The 20,310-nt window shown below is 38.0% G+C and overlaps 1 protein-coding gene across 1 annotated transcript in view; it reads left to right on the forward strand.

The window, feature by feature from the left end:
- The window catches only part of Pip5k1b (phosphatidylinositol-4-phosphate 5-kinase type 1 beta), a 285,854-nt gene that overhangs the window by 93,627 nt on the left and 171,917 nt on the right, over positions 1–20,310 (forward strand). The window contains exon 2 of the mRNA XM_076843452.2: positions 17,939–18,022. The gene's annotated coding sequence lies outside the window, so the exon portion shown is untranslated. The remainder of the gene's footprint in view (positions 1–17,938; positions 18,023–20,310) is intronic.

Below are 20,310 nucleotides of genomic sequence, written 5' to 3' on the forward strand. Positions count from 1 at the left end.
ATTTTTCTACAGGGGAATGTGTTTTTGATAAATCAGAGGGGGTGCTTTTTGTCATCCAAAGGTATCCTAGATTTCCCAAGGTCATGTGTGAATGGGATATTTGGGTACTCTCCCCATCACCAAATTCTCCATGATGCTTAAGTTCTTGAGGAGCTTAAACTGTAAGCATTCCTGGTGTCAGAATATTTTGAGCATTTATCTCCCCATCCTTTGCAACTTCTTCCAACTTGTACAAAAATCCCAGATAGGAAAGTCTTGATCAAGTCCCAGATCTGCATTCCCTGTCCCCATGCACCTGGGCCTCTCTTGAGTCAGCACCTGCTTCTACCACACAGTAGATTGGCCCAGAGGTTTTTCAAGCCATTACTCTCTGTCTAGACCCCTCTGCCTGCCTGCTGACAAAATGACATTGTGTGGGGTGGCAAGGTGCTTTGCTTGGTCCCAGAGGTAGCCCTGGCCACTGTGATGCAAAATCCAAGAGTAGAGCTCTCTACAGAAGAACAGGTCTGGGCATGAAAGAACTTAGAATTCCAGGAGGACTTAGCTGTATTAACACTAGGGAGAGGGCACATATTTTTTCCTGTTGTGATTACCATTGCTAATCAGCACAATAATGCTAGATCCTTCCTGGATTTCTTTTGGTTGGACTGAATTTAAGAATTATGAGTTTATCCCAGTCCTTGAGTCTAAGAAAAGAGGGTATGTTTTGTACTGGGGCTTAAGCATACTGGTGAACATTGGGGCAGCCAGCCAGATGAAGGAGATTTGACATATATTTCAAAAAATGAAAATTCAGGAAATTTTTTCCTACTTTCAGACCAAAGGAATTGACATAGTTTAATAAGATTACAAAGTTACTACTGTGAATTGAGTATGCCACTTAAGAGAAGTGGATTTGGCCAGGATGAACTGAGTCTCATCCAAGAGATAAGTAAAAATCCAGAATTAGTTTTTCAATGAGGGTTAGTGTTGCCATGAAACTGCACAGCAGATACAGCCCTGCAGGGATGGAAGACAGAGAGCAGCATGCTCCCAAACAAGCCCAGGCCCAGGGTTAAAAGTCTTCATGTTTAGAGCGGCTGCTACACAGGGTCTTCTTATTTTGTTTTGTGACTAATGCTGTGCTGAATTCTGATGGAATGAATGACGTAGGTTTGCCCCAGGGTGTTAACAGCCCATTTCAGCCTCTTGTGCCAGTCAGAAAACAGGCGGTGGAGAGTGAAGTCAGGGCATGAGCATCACACAGGAAGCATGAGCAGAAGATAAATGACAGGCATCTCTAAATGAGGAGGTTGCTGGCTGCTCTGATCTCCTTGGTGATTTCCTGTATTTATCCAGCATTTTATAATAGATATGAATTGCATTTATAATTGTATTTTTATTATTATTCCAAAAGAATCCATGTGAAGAAATTGAAACTTGTGTGAAATAAACCTAAAGCAGGGAAAAGAAAAAAATGGAAGGAAGGAAAGGAGGGAGGAAGGAAGAAAGAGAAAGAGAGTTTCTTACAGAAATATTTGGAATATCTTATTTCTTCATCTCACTTATCTCTTTTTATCACTCTTCAAACCAAACATTCATGTATTTCTTACTGAGTGCTAAAGAAAGGAAACATTTATTAAGCATCCATTTAATTTATAAGAATTGAAAATTAAACATCCTTTCTGTACTTGAAATAGCATTATCTAAGAACAACAAATGTGCTCATATATGCATTCATTAAAATTTAAACTTTTGTAGCTGTTCATGTGCCAGGTACTGTGATAAATAAACAAATAAATAAAAATAGAGTTTATTGCCTTCAAGGGACTGACAGCATAGTAAAAGGGGAAAAAAATTTAATGATAACAATATAGTCAGACACTGTCACAATCGAGGTAGGCTGACAATACCCCAGGAACACATAGAAGAGAACTTAGTTTGGGATGGATAGGAATGTATTCTTTAAAAGAAGTAATGCCTAAGCCACATCTTGATGAATAAAGAGCAGTTAGCCAGGCCAGTGGGTGGGGTGGGGGTAATGTCAGGCATGGGAGTCTGCACAGAGGCAAAAGGCAGAGAGCACAATGCATTAGGGAATTGCAAGTCCTGCCATGTGGCTGCAACTGGGCTGGGCTGGGTGGCAGGGAGAGATGAGTTCACAAAGGTGGGTCATGAGAGGTCACTGGATGTGCTAAAGGTTTTGATATCTGCTCTGATGCTGTGGGAAGCCATTTCAGTATATTAAAGAAGGAAAAAGGCATAGACAGATTTGCATTCCAGAAAAATCCCTTTAGCAATATCATGTCCCAGTGAGGCAGACTAATTAGGAGGCTGAGGCAGTAATCTATGCAAGAAATGATGAGGTCTCAATTAAGATAATAGCAGAGAAAACTGCAGAGAAAGAATCAGAGTCAGAGAACATTAAAAAGATTGATTGGAAAGGATTTGATTGATGTGCTATAACAGAGATGGGATATTGAGGAGTTGGATGGCCGCTGGCTTGGGCAACTGGGTGGGAACGGTAGCATTCTCTGGGGTAGAATATGACAAGCTATCAGTGGAGCACATTAACTTATTGTGCCTATAAGACATTATAAGAGCCTGCAAGCAACTGGAAATATAAATCTTAATCTCAGGAGAAATATCTGGGCTCAAGAATTATTTGTGAGTCATCCCAAGTAGATTGCAGTTGAGCCCATTGGTAATGAAGGAAACTGCTCAGTGAAAGTGAGAATAAGAAGATACAGGAGACCCTGGGGAACATGGATATTTAAGAGGCAGCCTAACAGGGTGCCTGCCAAAAGAACAAAGAAAATAAAAAGTATTCAGGGACGTAGAGGGAAATCCAGGCACAAATGGACTCTTTGCTGATGCCCTCTCTCAAATCTGCCTTCCGTGAAAGAAAGGGCAGAGAACACGTAAGTGGCAGAAATGCCTGTGCCAGCTGAGCTTGCCTCTTAACAAGTCTCCCTGGACATAAACATCAGTTGACACCTCATTGCCAGACTGTCTGAGAATACCAGACAATTTAAGTGGGTAACATATTGCCTCCCCCACAAAAGCCAATGTTCTATTAATAAAGGCCGGGAGGAAAGGGAATTTGGGGTGGACAGATGACCTTGCCAGGTAGCTAGGAAAGAGGCACCTCAGTGGAGACAGACTGGTCACAACAGAGATTTGAAAGCCTGCTATGTGTAGATGCTCCCAGTGTCAAAACTTCAGATAATGAATGAAAAGACACAAATGGTCCACTTGTGAACTTGGGGTGGCCTTGAAAAGGCAAATTGTGAGGAAGAGGAAGTGAGGACACTAGTCCTTTGAAGAGGTTGACCTTGAATGTAATGGGTCAGAGGGGAAGATGAGGACAAAGAAGGTTTCAGGAACCAGGAGTAAGAGGCCCTGGGAAGAGTTGACATGCTCAGATCCTCAGGGTAAAGATCCAGATGAGAGAAAGAGTTTGGTCACCATGGAAGAAGAATCTTCACTGATGGGGAGAAGGCTCCAGATAGGTGGGGTGAGGGGCCTAGAATATATCAGAGCTATTCTTGAGAGAGGAGAGGGTCCAAACAAAAGAGAACAAGGTATGGTGGGCATGGGTTCACAAGTGGGACGGGCAGGAACTGAAGAGACCATTATTGCTCTGGGAAGCAGGGGCAGGATGCAGAGATTGTCATATGGAAACTTAAGAAAATAAGTGAAGTCATAAAAGAGGCAGGGCTAACAGTGTGGTGGGAGCACCCTTTGAAAGTGGATACTGTATTCCCATCCTGGTTCTTGCCGTATGACCTTAGGCAAATTATTTAACCTCTAGATTGCCACTGTGTTCTCTGCAACCAAGAAATGAGGTTAATAACAGAAGGCTGTTACTTGTTGAGAGAACTCACTGAGTTCATTCATGTCATCCTCATAAGGGCATCTGGCACAAAGGAGGGTTTCATGCTGTAATGATTGTGATTAATGGGACTAAAAGCAACCGCAGGCTGGGGCCACCTGGACACCTGCCTACGTGAGTGTAAGTGTGTTGATCCAGGGCTGTGGGAACAAAGGAAGTGTGTTCTTCCAGGAACTACTCGGATCCTGGAGAAGAAGTCCCTCTCCCTGCTCTCAAGGAGAGCAAACAGTGGGATCACAGCAAGAGGCCATCAAGAACCAGCCACCTTTGTGGAGAAATGAGCCCTCTTGAGACTTAAGAGGAGGCATGTGAAGCTGGGGAGCATGTGTCAAGGCCTCCTTTACCTCCTGTGGCAGGACAATGGCAGAGGGAGTGGCTGGAGCAGAGCATGGACACCATATTTTGCAGGGCCTTGAGCACTCCAAGTCTCTTCTATAGCCAGGATCTGCACTGTCTCCTCCTGTGTTCCTTCTGGCAGAGTGATAAAAATAATGACGAAGCTTAATGTATGGAGTGCATAGTTCATGCCAGGGACATTGTAGTTCTGCACATATTGGGCACTCATCACAGCTGCCCTTTGAAAGAGGCGCTGTTCTGTTCTGCTCTCTCACATGACCAAGCCAAAGTGCACAGAGATGATGCTACTTGGTGAGGCCATCCAGCTGGTGGGTGGCATGTCATTGTGGAAGCTGGCAGTGTAACTCCAGAACCTGTTCTTGTGACCACAGAGCTATCGCCTGTCCCATTGGGTCATGGCTCAGTGGACAGGGTAGTGACCTCAGAAGGGCTATGGCAACTTTGGGCAAGCTTGTTTTATGTCTAGGTCAAGAAGAGTTAGCTGTAAGGATTAAAAACACCTTCAAAGAGCTCAAGTGCAAGAGGGAGGTGTTATGAAGATACAGGGCCCTCCCAGGACCCAGTTGCTAGCTGGGGAAGATAGCTCGACATCACATGGCTGAAAAGTTGTCAGGCAAAGTAGTATCTTGTCTGTCTGTCTGTCTGAAAAGATAGGGCCTTCTCTGTGTCTCTTTCTGTAATCTGATTAAATGCGAAATTGCTACCTTCACTCCCCTGTGACATTGGCTGGCACTGCTTCTACCTGACCAGTCAAATCCTTGGTCCCCTAAGTCCATGTGTTGAAGCAAAGTTCTACATAAATCCAGATAACCTGCTGAGTGCCCCTCCTCCATCCATTCTCAGTTGAGGTGGAGGTGGCAAGGGTTACCAACCAGGCAGAGAGAATGCTTCTCTCTAAAACTCCATGATCTTTAATCCTTACTGAAGTTTGAGAGCATAGTTGACCTTTGACTTAACCTTGTGCTATCCAGACCCAGCCAGAGCCCAGGTGCTGCGATGGTTTCATTATAAACACCAGGTGGGGTTCCTCCCTTTTAATCACCAGCTCCATCCTGATCAAGTAGGTCTCATCCCCACCACTCCTGCCGCAGATTCTAGATTCCCTCTCTAAATCTGATCTTCCCTCCCCATTTCATCTTGCCGACTCTTAAGCAGTATTATTATGTTTTAATCATTTTGGCCTTCTACTCCAAAGCTTTTGGCAGGTGTTCCTTAACTGGTATCCACGGCTGAATCCCAAGGCCATCTATCCTGCCACTGATCATATCCCTACTAGGTCAGGATAATCTTCCTCTCTTCACAGACACAAGAGGGTCACTGCCTTCTCCATTCCTGTTCTTTCCCTCTCTATTACAGCCCTTCCTGCCTGCTCTGACACCTAACCCACCCTTAATATAGTGCTCATCGTAGATCTCTGTCATCTCCTCACTTCCAAACTCATCCTTTTCATTTTGATTCTCCAGTTCGACTGTGGGTTCATTGGAAGCCACTCTGTTCCCAGCGTGTCTTAGCTGAGCACAGCCAAGCACATGTCAAACTCTTGGGAAATTTAATATTCAGTGATTAATAGCTGATTTATGATCCCTTGTCCTTGGTATGTTTTTTTGGCTTTTAAATTTTTTATTGCATTTTTTAGAACTTTCCATATGAGCCCTCTGACTGTGATGAATGAATACTTGTTAGAGGCAAAGCCAAGTAAGAGTATTAACTCCTAATCCTGTTAAAGACTCTCCCATTATTACATGTGTTTGTGTTTCGACTTTGCTTTTATGTGCCTTGACAACAGGGGCTGTGTTATTCATTGTTGTAGTCCCCCAAAGCGCTGCACACAAAGGAGTCCTGGAATAAATGAGGAAACGAATACCCTTCTGGTTGAGGAATATGTCAAAAGTGGTCATTTTAATACTGTTGTCCCTCTAACTAGATATTTGCATTTGTGCTTAGTTTAAAATCACTTTTATTGCTTGTTTCCAATTAAACTTAATATCAGCCCAGAACTGTAGGAAGGCATTTTTAAAAAAATTGGTTGAACAATATTTTTCTCCTGCTTAATCATTTCCTGTCATTAGCAGCATCTTCTAACAAGTGCAAGTCTTTGTGGTCCTTCCTAAACCCCTACTATGTTCCTTCGGACTTCCCAGGCAACACAGAATGCTCTGAAAGCTTATTCAGAGAAGGTTTTGAGGGGGTATCTACCAGGTGTCCTTTGTGTTTCGGACCTACCAGAGATAAGTGTGGTTTGGCTTTCTAAATAGAAGATGTAACAAACCCGTAAATATTTTGCAGACTGGCAGAAGCAAAGGCAAATAGCTTTATTTCTTTTTTCTTTTTTAGGTGCCAGGGTCAAACCCAGGGTTGTTTAACCACTGACCCACATCCCACTCTTTTTATCTTAAGACAGGGTTTCACTGCATTGCGTAGGGCCTTACTAAGTTGCTGAGGCTGCCTTTGAAGTTGTGATTCTCCTACCTCAGCTTCCCAAGTCACTGAGATTACAGGTGTGCACCACCACACTTGGCCTTGGTTATTTATTTGTAAGACTAAACAGTTTTTGCCAGTCACACTGGCTTTGGTTTGCATATGGCTTATAGAAAATTATTATAATAATTGAATAATTCCTAAGACATGCACTCTTAGAAAAAAGAAAATAGCTTAGAATTAAATTGTAGCTGAAGACCATAATAATGGGATTTAAAAAATGAGAAATTATACCATGCAATAAAGATATAGTAATGTGAAGTCTATCAAATGCCTAGTGAAAATGGGAAAGAAAAATTTAGAAATTGTAGAGAGGCAAGAAACTCAACTATTTAAAAAAAAAATTCTGTGATTATGCAGATGTGACTGGGAAGAGATTTTTTTAATATTAATAAAATCTACATGGAAGCCCTTGGCTCTTTATGTTCATTTACCATTATTTTTCATTTTCTCTTTTTATTTTAAGAGGTGGATAACTGAGGAAAGTGGTGGAATTTTTTTTCTCTGGACATCTTTTTCATAATAAGATTCATTCTCATCTGACATGAGAATGACATGGAGGATTTTGACGTTATCTGTAGGTGAGCCATATACAGTATTATTAGTGAACATGTACAAATGAATTATCAGTTATGAATGGACTCTCTATCCCTTGGAGATGAAGGTTCCTGGGTTATTTTTAGATGCCTTAAGTCCTAACATATAAATGCATATGACTTTGAAGAATTTGTGGTTCTTTAGAGTTTTTTTTTTTTTTTACAACAACAAGACCACAGATGGGTTCGGTAGATGTAGATTTCCCTCCTTTCTCTGTGGATCAAAGTGTCTTTATGCCTATAAGAAAATGTCACATAGCATGTTGCAATCCCTGGAACCACACATATCCTACACTGCTAATGTGATGGCAATAGGCATATGCAAACATTAATATTGGCATCAGATCAGGATAGTTCCTACCCATCTGCACAGGGCTAGAATCTTGTCTTTTAAACATGTTTTTTTTCTTATTTTAGAGTTTTTCTGACTCTATTCTCCAATGGTGCATATCAGAAATTTCACTACATAATTATCAGAAAACAAGTTAGGTAGGTCTGTCTTTACACTGTGTGTGTGTGTCGGGGGGGGGGGGGGGTGTGATGTTGGTGATCAAACAAACCTCATGCTTGCTGGGCAAATGCTCTACCACCAAAAAAGAAAAAAAGAAAAGAAAATCTACATGGATTCCTTCCCCATATGCCAAATATCATGACTCTGTATGTCTCACTCTTTTTCTCTGCCTGCCAGCACTACTACCAAACATACACAGACACATACTAGGTCTTTTGGATTGATTTTCATCAAGGCTGGAGAAGGCCAGGCAGTAATAGTGTTTTCATGGAAGGCACTGAGTTGCACTGACCAGAAAGCAACACATTCTCATGCTTGTTTTCACTAACAACTTTCTTCTGTCCAGTGTTTGCAGTGCAGACTTGGTGTGAAAAGGCTTATGAATTCTTCTAGCATAACCTTTGTTGGCAAAATGAATTACAAGTGGTTCATTTTATGCAGAGCCTTTTGTCATCACCATTTATAGCTATTCTGTTTATTCACTTTGTGAGAGCCATTCTGAGAGTTGATGAATGTGTTTTATGAGAGAATATAAGAACCCTGCAATTTGATTTGATTGGTCTCCATTTGGATTCATAGCGAGCAGGTGCCATCATTTGGAATTGGTTTTGGCAGTGGCTTGGTTATATAAATATTAGATACATGGAATGGAACCTCATTTAAATTATTTCCATCAGTAATAATAGGAGAGCTTTACATTGCATATAAGATGCCATGGTTCTATTTTTAAAGTTTCTGGGCATACAAATGTGTAACATACCATATGTCTCAACATATGTATGTATAAGTGGCCTCCATTGTGCATATACATAATGTGCAAATTGTCTGTATTTCTTTGACAGTTTATGCAAATATTTTTTAAAATTCTAAGACTGATTTCTTAATGGAATTTTTTTCTAGCCTGAAAAATATAGGCATTTCTAACTTTGGAAACTATGTCAAGTATTGTTTTCAGTTTGGTGAATTATTTTTTAATTTTATTTCAGCCTTGAAAAATAACCCATCACTTTTTTAATTTCATTTTTTCATGCTTCATTTGTGATTATTGTTGTTTGTTGTCAAAATTCCATTGAAGAACACCATACCATTTCTTAAATGTAGGGAAAGAAGATGGAAATAATTCCTACCTTTCCAGCGAGATGGCTTATACCTAAGAATGGCTCTCCAGATTTTCATGAATTCACTTACATTTTCACGCATTTGTTTTTATTCAGGCAAAAGATTAAACAGGCATTTATGATCATGGGTAGAAGGAGCAATCAGGAAGTCTGCTTGTAGCCCTTTAAGAAACAGCTTAAACTTACCTTGGCTGCTTTGGAATTAATTTTTTGAATTATTTTATTTTGAATTGACATTTAATAGTTGTACATATTTTGGGGTTACAATGAGATATTTCAGTACATGTATACATGGAATAATGTTCAAATCAGGATAATTAGCATATCTGTCACATCAGACATTTATCATTTCAATTCTTAAAATGCAAAATATACCCATGAAAATTTCAATATGCTTCTCATGCTGCTAGATCTCTTTAAGCAATCCATCATGGTGCCTGGCATCTTTCCTACCCTCTATTTCTCAACTTGTATCCTCAGCAAATTGATCTAAGTCCAGTTTCTGTGTTCCCTATATGTGGAGCTTTCTAAAGTCCTCAAAGATAGCTCACACAGTTCCTTCTCTAAAAACCTAGAGTACATGTCATGTTATGTCTCTCCTGTTGACATCACATCTTTGAAGACTAGGACCTGTCTTTGTCATTATGGCCTCACAGTCAAGCTCACTGCCTGACATGTAATGTTCAATAAATGTTTATTGAGTGAGTGGAAGAATGAATTTATTTGCCGTCAAATAATGAACCTTAATTCAGAATATTGCCAATAAAAGATGTACTCCATGTTTGTAAAAATGTGTCAAAATATACTGTCATGTATAACTAAAAAGAACAAATAAAAACAGAAGAGCACAGTTAAAATAAAAATGACTACAGGTATGATGGGGCTCACCCAACTTACTTTCTCTTTTGAGAAATATATTAGATGTAAATATATACCCAACCTATGTGGCACAAAAACATTTGAATATGGCTAGCCTGTGGAAGTTCAATTCCTGTAATGCAGGTAGCACTCCGAATGATTAAATAACCAATGAACCCCCTCATCATTCCAAAGAGGCTTCAAGATGAGGCTCCACCTAAGAAACTTGGCAAGGGCACCAAACCAGAAGAACTACATGATGAGACCAGCACAGTTCATGGTAGAAGAGAAATGGATCAAGGCCCAAGGTCACAGAGAGTCAATAGCAGAGATGAACATAAAACTCAGACCTTCAGAGCTTGTTTTAGTATTCTTTCCATTAGTCCTGGTTACCTCACTTCATCAGTGTTCAATGAACTATTTTTCTGGGAAGACCAGTAAGGACTTGTGGGTAGTGTCTCTTTTGGTATCTACTAGTTGGCCTGCCTAGTTGGCTACTTAGGTAATTAGCCATTTACCTCCCTCATTTGGCCTTGTATGAGAATCAAACCCATCTGTGGCAAATTAGAACTACTGAGTTACGTGGTCCCAGGTAGGGAATTCAAGGCTGAAAGGGTTGCTGCTGAGTTGCTCAAATATGGCCTCCAGATTACCTTGGGGCCATATTACTTTTAGATGCTATCTTATGCTTTCTTAGGCATCCCAGGAGATCAGATGGTTTCCAGCAAATTGACTCCTAGGAACACTGAGATTAGCAGGTAGAAAGTGAAGGAAGAGGCCAAGGTGTTCTCTCTCTTCTCTCTCTGCCTTGGGTGACATCTATGTTTTCTTCATGCCTCCAAATATACCCCTATTTCTGTGGCTCTGTTAATCAAAATTCACCATGTTCTTCTGGCCTGGACAGACACCTCTGGCTTCTCAGGTCTATTAACACTACCTCTGCTTATACCTCTAACCTAAAAACAATAGTGACTTCCTGCTAATGCTTATCTGCCTTTCTCCACTACCACTAATTTAGCTTCTCAGCTCACCTATCACATATATAACAAATTCCATGTATTAAAGTCCTTATCTTTAGCAGACCTACAGTGGTTTCTGTTTTCCCTATTGGGCCCCAGCAATTCTCTTGAAGTGATAAACTATCTGTATTGCCTTTGTTAGTTAGTTATATGACCCCAAGCCTCCAAAGCCTGCTGAAAATACCAATTCCCTAGACCTACCACAGAGGAGTAGTAATTTACTTGTTTTGATGAGTGGCCTAAGAATCTGAATTTTCAAAAAACTCCCCAGATGGTTCTGATGCCCAGCACTGATAGAACAGAAAAAACAGGCTGAGGTGGAGGTGCTTAGAATGGTGGTGTCACTAAGTTCATTTACCAAGTAAGGACTTCAAAAATTTCTACAAATCAGTCTCCCAGCAAGAGATCCTACTTCAAAAAAAATTTAAATTACTACTTCCCATGTACTTTATAGGATAGTTCATTGTAAAAGTCAACATACTACATGCTAAATTGGGAGGTGCCAGGGATTATTTGCAAGATTAAGTGAGATAATGTATGTGACAGCATTTCACACATCATAGTTGTTCAATAAATGATGGTTGAAGCCAGGCATGGTAATATGCAACTATAGTCTCAGCACTAGGGAGGCTGAAGTAGGAGGATCACTTGAGCCCAGGAGTTTGGGGCCAGACTAGGCAATATAGTGAGACCCTGTCTCTTTAAACAAAAAAGATAGTGTCTTTCCTTCCCTCAAATACAGTAAAAGCATAGAAATGTAGAAAGCTATGAAATAATATAAATTATTTACTCCTTAAGGTAATAGAATCCAGATATTAAATACCAGAAGGATAGACAATCAAAGAGTCAAAAAATGTTCATTGCCTGCCATGGATTATTGTTAGCTAAGCTGGTATCTCTACACTCTGCCCACATGACACTGTATGTTGGTTCTGTTTAATGTCAGAAGTCATTTTAAAAATAAATTTCAAACTGGGAATCTTGTGCCAGATTATATAGCCACACATTCTCTAATAAGGGCCTGAGCCTTATGATTATCCCTTACTTGGCCACTGGAATTTTTGCATTCCAACCTCTTGCCAGAGACTACAGTCACAGTTATAACTGTGAGTGCTCCACTGTCTCGTTCTTATCAAAAGGTTGGTTATGAGAAATAATATTCACAGAGGACTGCCTGAAGGATATGCACTCTGTTTGTTCCTCACTGAGATAGTGTAAATTTTATTCATGACTCATAGCAGGTCATCAGATAGCTGCCAACTGAGATCTGCATGTATTAGCTTCTTGTCTGTTTCATTTCACTGGGGAAAATGATCAAATATATCTATTATTGTGGAATTTTGAACTCTGTGCTAAAAGAGAAAACTCTCACAGGTTTGCTAATGAAGAAAATTAATGTTACCAAGACAGGAGCATGAGAGGAGCATCAAAATATTCATCTATAAACCAGGAAGAGAGAGAAAGCAATACAATACTTATAAAGAGATAAGAGAAAAGACCGTGGAGCAAGACCTTGGACCAGCCAAGGGATCTGCTCAGATATGAGGAAAAATGAAAGACATTTGTGGACACGGAGTGGCTCCAAGCCTACTATCCACATGCTATTTGAACTGCTTGAACGTTCAATCAGTTGTGTGAACATCCTACAGTTTAAGGTGAAGTCTAAATGAATGATGATAATGCGACTATTAGCTATCAGTTGTTAATTAATATTTCTTGAAACAGAAGAGACATACTGTCTATGAAGAGACATTTAGTAGTTTGGAGTAGAGCAAGCAATGCAATTGTTAAAATATTTTACAAATATCTCCACCTGGGGATAAGGAAGAGAGAAAAAGGTTAGGTTCTCTGGAAACAGGTTCTGGGACAGAGTTTGGGGTACAGGATAGTTATTATGAATTAATACCTGTCCTATCAGTTGAATTGTGTTCACCAAAAAGATACGTTGAAGTCCTAACTTCCAGAGATCGTGCGTGTACTCTAATTTGGGAATGGAATCTTTGTAGATGTAATGAGGTTAAGATCAAGTCATGAGAGTGGTGTGCCCTGACCCAGTAAGACTGGTGTCCTTATAAGAGGAAAGTGTCATATGAAGACAAGAGACACACATCACAAGAAGAAAGCTATGTGGTGACAGAGGCCAAGACTGGAGTGATGTACCTGCAAGCCAAGGAAGGCCAAGTATGGATGGCCACCAGAAGTAAGGGGGAGACAAGCAAGTAGTCTATCCGGAGGCCCAGAGGGAGCAGGGCTCCACTGGTACCTTGATTTTGGATTTCCAGCACCCTTCAGAACTGTGAGAAAATAAGTTCCTGTCACTTTAAGCCACCCTGTCTGTGGTGTTTTGTTAAAGCAGCACCAAGAGACTAATACAGCCTGTGAAAGAAGGGAAGAAACACAGAGGCCACATAGCCCGTGCCACCTCGTCAGCAAGATCTAGGAAGAGTGCTGCCTTGTCATTTGGTCACAGGAGGTAGCTGCCTCAGGGAGGTCATGGCTAGTGTGAAGTCACATCCTGCAGAATCAGACCCGGCGGCACTGTCAGCTGGAGATATCTGCTGACCACAATTCCAGTGACGGGCCGTCTTCCTTTCTCATAGGAAGATCAAAATGCCATACCTCTGTCTCTACTATGGTAGCCAAGAAAAAAATGTCTGGGGAATATAGATGGCATATAGCCATTTTGATTTTTTAAATATATATATTTTTAAATGATTTTAAATTACGAAGATAACATGAGCAAAATATATATGGAATAATAAGTTTAGTAAGAGAAAAAAATGGAATCATAAACATAATTAATCCAGCAAATAAGGAATGAGTAAAATTAAGTGCAGTGACAACTCATGTAACTAATAAATGCAATGGAAGCAAATCAGACACAAACTTACTACAACTCATGTCAAGTTTTCTGGGCCCCTGTCAAACAACAACAGAGTCTTAGATAAGCAAAAACTGAAATTCAATTTTTAAGCTGTTCATAAGAAACACAGGTAAAACAAAATAATAACCTTAAAGAAGCTGAAGATAAAGAAATGACCAAGATATGCCAGGCAAATGCAAACTAAAGGAAATTGGGAATGAGCATATTCATATCAACTACAATGAAATGCAGGATGGAAATTATTAAATGAGAAAAAAAGATATTTTTTGAGAACAGAAAGTATAACTCATAAGGACATTATCATAGACATCTCCTTCATTCACCAATCAATGTAGTTAGAATATATGATATAAAAAAGGAGAGAAACAGAAGAACATGATAAAACTATAAATAGCCATATGAGGGAGTTTGGGTATAATTTGTTAATAACATGACAGAGTAGACAAATAATGAGATAGGTTAGTGATGGTATAGGGCATTTCTTCTCTATAAACAGAGAACGTGTACTTTCCCTTATGTCTTGGAACATTCACCAAAAACAAAAATCTATGTCCATGGCATTAGAAGAAAATAAGTTTTGAGGGAGATAGGGGCTATATTACTCATTCCTTAATCCCAGTCCTATAAATCAAGAAATTGGCACTGAAAGAATAACCATGTGTAAATGCTTGAAATTAAAAAGACCTTATGGATGATTCTTAGATTATATTGAAATGAAAACAAAATGACATATTATCTGGAAATTAGAGTACTCTACATTAAAACTTACAGGGAAATAATTTATCAGGAATAATTTTTAGCCTAAATGCTTTTGGATTGCATCTAAATTTTTTAAACCAACCATGACCACCCCCCAGAAGGAATTACTAACAGTAAAAGCCAAAACAATGGAAATGGCCACAAGACAAATAAAAAGGGAAAATCTGACTAATAAAAAAGATATATATATATAATATTAAATACATAAATGGTGATAAATTTTAATATCTAAAGGAAATTGATGGTTTTGAACAAATTACAAGTTATCAAAATTTGACCCAAAGTTGTTATAAATCCCAGGAGATGAATAATTATAGAACAAAAGCTGAGTACATCTAAAGAGAAAAAGCTTCCAGTTTTATGAAAAATATCAATTCTTTGATACAAGTAATGATAGAGGCACAACATATCACTCATGAATATATCCTTTTTTTAAAAAAAAATGAGCAAATCAAATCAAACTTTTATTCTATAAATGCAAAGTTTATTCTATAAATACAAGGGTGGATTTTTGCATTATGAAATCTGTCAAATATATACATTGGTACAATAGACTAAAGCAGAACAATTATAATTATATCAACTGATGCTGAAAATACATTTTATGTAGTTCAGTAGACATTCCTAATAGAAACTAAAAGTGAACTAGGAATAGCAGAAAGAAACTGCCACATTTCTAAACCCAATAATAGCACCATGGTAGATGGTGACTACTGAAGGATGTTATAAAAGCCTGGCGCTGCCATTACTCAACTGCTGTGACTCAGCATTGTTTTAGAAGTTCAGTGAATGCAAGAAGAAAAGAAATTGAAATAAACCACATAAATATTGCAGGTGATGTAACTAAGAATCTACCTAAAATCTTTTAGAATTCTACAAAAGATTTTGGAAAAATAACTGGGCAGAAGATACTGGATTAAACCCATTTTTCTTTATATGAATTAATAACTGATTATAAATGCAAATAGAGGGGCTGCAGTTGTAGCTCAGTGGTAGAGCACTTGCCTAGCATGTGTGAGCTCCTGGGTTCCATCCTCAGCATCACATTAAAAATAAATAAATAAAGCAAAAGTATACAAATACAATAACATTATAAAAAAGAAGTGCAAATAGAAAAATCCCCATTTAAAAGAGTGAAAAATGAAAACATCAAAAAATTAATTTAGTAAGATATAGGACAAATTTTTAAAAATCTAAGATAGTCACAAAAGACTTTAAAGAAGTAGTGAGCTATACCATCTTTTTGAATGAGAAAACTTTAAATTCTAAAGAGAAAAATCCTTTCCAAGTTAGCATATAAATTTTTATAAAATTATAGTCAGAATCCAGACTTGGAGAGTGAAGGTGTTGTCAGATCAATGAATATATAAATTCCGGGGTGGGAAATATCACAGATTGACCCAGGGGAACTTAACCACTGAGCTACATGCCCAGGGTTTTTTTATGTTTTGAGACAGGGTCTCGATAAGTTTCATAGGGCCTCACTAAATTGCAGAGGCTGGCTTTGAACTTGTGATCCTCCTACCTTTGCTCCCAAGCTGCTGGGATTATAAGCATACACCACCACACCCAGATAATGAATTATGATTTTAAAGTCGGAATAAATACATAACTACAAGGAAATTGCCAAACATGAAAGAACAATAGTATGGGAACTTGCACCAGCAGATATCAAAACATACTGTCATGTTCCTGCTTTTAAAAGAGTGTATTAGCTCAGTAATCCACAAGTAAGTCTTTGGAACAGAGTAGAGTCCATAAATAGAGATACAGAGGAAAACTGAATGTATGCTTAAAGTGCATGTCTTTCCAATAAGGAAAAGGTATATTAAAAAATAAATGATGGTGGGGCAGTTAACTTTCTATCAGGGAATGATTGCATGTGGATTTAATTTCATTTAGAGTGAAGATCTAATATTAAAAATGAAACTATAAAGGTGTTAGAAGAAAATATGGGAGAATGGATGTATAACATCAGTTAGGGGGAACACTCTGCTGTATCCTACAATGGAAAATTGGCAGATTTGATTTTGTAAAATTTTAAAATGTCTGCATGAAAAGGTACTAAAAACAAAGCCAAATGAAGAACAATAGGTTGCAACCCATGTGACAAAAGTTAATGGATAGGGTCTGGGGATGTAGCTCAGTGTTAGAGTGCTTGCCTAGCATGCATGAGGTCCTGAGTTAAATCCCCAGCATCACACAAAAAAAAGAAAAAAAAAAAAAAAAGAAAAGAAAAGTTAATGATTAATGTACTAAGGAATCCTATAAATTGTTCAGAAAAAAACAGATAAACAGCTCAGTATAACAATAGGCAAAGAACATGAACTAAAAATTTTAAATCACCAAAAAATCAACCCTCGTTAGTAGTGAGAAAACTTGCATTATAACAACTGAAATGCCATGATCTGTCCATAAGGTTGGCAAACACTTTAAAATGGTGAACATCCAGCACTGTTAAGTATGTCAATAAGCAGGCACTTGTTATGCACTGTTGGATTGATTGCTTGGATGTTTTAAGAGAAAGAACTATAGCAATAGTCATGCAAATAGTTAATGTGCTTATCGTAATTGCACTCCTAAGATTCTTTCCCACAGAAATAAAAGAACTCAAACATTAAAGATGTTTGAGTAAGGCTGTTTATTCCTGCTCTTGTTATGGTAGCCAACCCTGGAAACAATCTGAACGTTCAACCAAAAGAGAATGATTAAATGATGATATGAGCATCTTGTGAAATATTTTGCAGTTACTTTTAAATGAGTAGATGTGTAGATTTGGAAAAATATATCTAAAATAGATTTGTAGGAGCAAGTTGAAGAAATTGTGTGTCCATATGTGTGTGTGTGTAAACATAGGGGACATTTTGAAAGTCTGTACAGCAAAAAGCTAACATAGGTTATTTTCTAGAGGGAGAAAATATGGGATCTGATTCATTTTTACTTTATATTTCTGTGCATTTTTAAAGTTGATTACAATGAGCAAGTATCTCTTCTATATAAAACATAATTATAGCCAAAGAGGTTTGTTGAATCGTGGTTCAAAGTTGTGTCATCTGAGCAACTCTAACAAAAATCACAGGTGATGTATCAGAGGGAAATGAAAAATTGTCCACATGTCAAGTGAAGTTCCCTCTATGAAAACCCACAATAGAAATTTTCACTCCAGCCTCAATCCTCCAACACCTGTGGTTTGTTTTAGGCACTGGCTTGCTTTTCTCTCTTGGACAATGGGCATCTGGGAACTGATCATGTTTTCCTTTGCTGTGGCAATTAGGGATCTGAGACAAATTGAAGACTTCCATTTCTTCAATGCCATATTGGATTACATGCTTACGTCCTATGCATAACCCCTATTGATGGCATCGTCTTGTTGCCCCTTTATTTTTCCTTCATATTCCTTCATTTTTAAATTTTGTGTTTATGTATCCCTGGGAGAAAAATAGGGGTGTGAATAAATTTTGACCAGTGATTTTTATTTTAACAGGAACCTGGGAAAGAAAAAAGTTGCAACATGAATAGACCACCCATCACTACCAACTACAGATGACTTGCCATTTCATTTATAAAGGTAAGAAACTATAGTTTATATTTTTAATTAATTCTGACTATGCAGTATATTTGCATATCTTTTTACTGTATACTTATAAATAAATATTCTAATGCATGAATCTCATTCATGACCTTTAATTTTGACATTATGAAATTTAAAACAAACATTAAGCAAACAGAAGCCAGAAAATTTGTGGGTGTTGGTCTACCTGAAGGGACAAAACCCAGAGGTGGTCTCTGCCATTAATTATTTGTGTGATTAAATTTTTAATAACATTAGCATTTTCCTTATTTTTAAATGTAGTAGCTCTTACTGTAGAGTACTTGGAGAACATAGAAAAATATAAAAACAAAAACCTAAAGCATTTATAATTCTACCATCTGTAGATAATCAGTACTTCTGAGAATGTCTTTCCTCCTTCCTCTTATGTGTATATGAAAAATACATATGATTATAATGTTTTTTAAAACAGTATCTTTTATCTATACTTACCTTGACTTCCATAATTGCAAATGAAGTATTCTAAGTGGTGTGGAAATATAACAAGATTAGGAACAAATAGTAATCACCGCTGTCACCATTTCAACAGTTCTTTGCACTTTATCAGCTCATTTCCAAGCATCCCATTTGCCTCTCCAACCCAGGTGTCTCGGGTTAATAGGTCTGTGTGAGCTTTGATAAACATCACTCTATAGAAGGATAAAATAAAACAAAACAAAAACCCTTTGAAGTCAGGTGGTAGTTCAGGGCCCTCCATTATCATTATTATCTGTTTTGTTCACCTTAAAAGGAATTGATTTTTTAAGACTGAAGTTTACCCATTTCTCTCCTCCTCTCCCCTACTGTCAAGTCAGGGGTGATTTACAAAATAATAAAAAAATACTTTAAGACCATCTCATCATCCATCCTTCATTCATGCCAGTTGGTCAATTTCTCATTGAGGTGGCTTTTTCAAGCACCCTTCAGAGTCACTCTTGAAGTGCTTGCATTTTAAAAGCTGCAAAGTCTTAGATGTGCAATTACTGGAGTGGCATTCTTCAGGGAGGTCTTTATTCTCCTGGCTCTATTGAGCAGCTGAAGGTTTGTTTTTATACTGAGCCTGATATTTTAAAGCCTTTCAGGCGCTTTAATTTTCCTAGTATTTCATTCAGAACTCACTAAAATATTATCCCACGGAGACTAGAAAACTCAATTGTTCTTTAAGCAAATTAAACAGATACAGTGGAAAGCAGTCATTTGTGAAACACCTGTCCTTGAAACTCCCTATTCTAACATGGACAGATTGAATAAATAGATCAGAAAAATTAAAAGGATAGCAGGGTGGTTTGATTGCTGGGTAGTAATAAACTTGGTAAGGTGTGCTTGCTGTGGCCCATGCTTTCACATTCCTACATGGCTTTGGCCATACAAGTTATTGGCGGCCCAGGCAAACTCAATCGTTTAGTGCAGAAAATTGACTGGTGAATTATTCTGTTTAGCAAATATGGCATTTATTAAAAGTCTCAGATTTGAAGAATGCTTTAGAGATTTCTAAGAAAGTCAGAAGTTTTATCTATCCCTCCATACTGTATGAAATGCTTTTCATGGAACTTAATATAAGACCCTCAAATATCGTGACTCTGTGTAGTTACCTTATTTATCAAAGAAGTAACTGAATTTAAAAATTCAGATTAATTTGAAGTGAAAGTTTTAAGAAGTAAGAGAAATGCATTTGAACATCTATATTTCTCTGTGAGAAAAAGTGTTCTATCTAAAAGCATTGGGGGGAAAAAATCAGATAACCAATAGCTAAGTGCATAAAATTGTAAAGCTTCTTTGTATCCTAATTATAAAACAAATTAAAAAATATTCAGCAATACAGAAAAATATCAATAATGCATTTGATAATATATTAGTAGCCTCAAAACATAGAAATCAAGAAGGAAATCATTAATATTAATAACCATTACAGATAAATATCAATATCTGAAATACTAAGACTCAAGTAGATGAGCAAAACAATGGAAAATTCAAAAGAAACATGAAGAGCTAAAATGTTGTGAAAAACAATGTTAACCTTCACTAGTAATTTTCGAAGATGCAAATCAAAATCAGGAGAGATGACCTGGTGCTGAGGTGCACACCTGTAATCCCAGCTATGAGACTGAGGCAGGAGAATTGCAAATTTGAGGCCAGTCTGGGCAACTTGTGAGACTCAGTCTTAAAATAAAAAAATAAATAAAAAGAGCTGGGGATATAGGTCAGTGGTAGAGCATTCCTGGGTTCAATCCCCAGTACTGATAGATTAAGTAATTGTTCAATTAATT

The sequence above is a fragment of the Callospermophilus lateralis genome, chromosome 2 (genome assembly GCF_048772815.1).
Source record: "Callospermophilus lateralis isolate mCalLat2 chromosome 2, mCalLat2.hap1, whole genome shotgun sequence".
NCBI lineage: Eukaryota > Metazoa > Chordata > Mammalia > Rodentia > Sciuridae > Callospermophilus > Callospermophilus lateralis.